At 35.3% G+C, this 739-nt stretch overlaps 1 non-coding gene across 1 annotated transcript; it reads right to left on the reverse strand.

The window, feature by feature from the left end:
* Window positions 1-279: 279 nt before the first annotated feature.
* LOC129399032 (small nucleolar RNA SNORA40) lies at window positions 280-400 on the reverse strand. The gene has a single exon (XR_008626879.1). It is a non-coding gene; the product is annotated as a small nucleolar RNA SNORA40 (small nucleolar RNA).
* Window positions 401-739: the final 339 nt, after the last annotated feature.

Below are 739 nucleotides of genomic sequence, written 5' to 3' on the forward strand. Positions count from 1 at the left end.
CACTTCTGTCTTGCCGATGAACCAGTACCCTCCAACAACTAGGTCCTTGAATCAGATCTTTCCAAAGTATGGAGATTCAGTAAGGACTTTATCTGACATTTAAAGAACATGAAAAAGAGACAATTGCAACCTGAATTTCCTGATGCTTATTGCTCATGGCCCCTTTCCAGGCTTACATGTGGTTCTGAGAACTAAGGGGTAGGAGACAAAACTCTCTCCCAAATTGTAATATTTTAATATCTTTACTACTCCTCTATTTTTTAAATTAATTTATTTTATCATGTTCCTTATCTGTATCAAAACTCATACAGAACAATGAGATCTGAGTTGTGAAAGAGGATTTAGTTTCTGCACCTGTCTCCAAATCTTAGCCTACACATCAGACAAACACCCATGTGTAATCTGATTAACCAGTAAGCTTGGAATTGGAATATAACTTTTAGCATGTAGTTTGATAAGCAAGAAGAGGACACTGTTTTGACCACCAAATTGTAACTTTGCTTTGCTTCTCTGGACTATATTAATTTTTTTAAGTAATTGTTTCTTTGCTGTGGCTGAAAGCACTTATTATCTTTTTCATCAGAAAGCTCTCATTAAAGTCCTAATTGGGCCAGGTGCTTCCATTAGAGACAGCACCATTAAGTTTAGAGTTATAGAAAGCTTCTTATTATACTCATAATGGAAAGATGCATGTGTCTCAGAAGGGTTTAACTTCATATATTTGAAAGTATGTTCAATC

This window comes from Sorex araneus, chromosome 9 (assembly GCF_027595985.1).
Source record: "Sorex araneus isolate mSorAra2 chromosome 9, mSorAra2.pri, whole genome shotgun sequence".
Classification (NCBI taxonomy): Eukaryota; Metazoa; Chordata; class Mammalia; order Eulipotyphla; family Soricidae; genus Sorex; species Sorex araneus.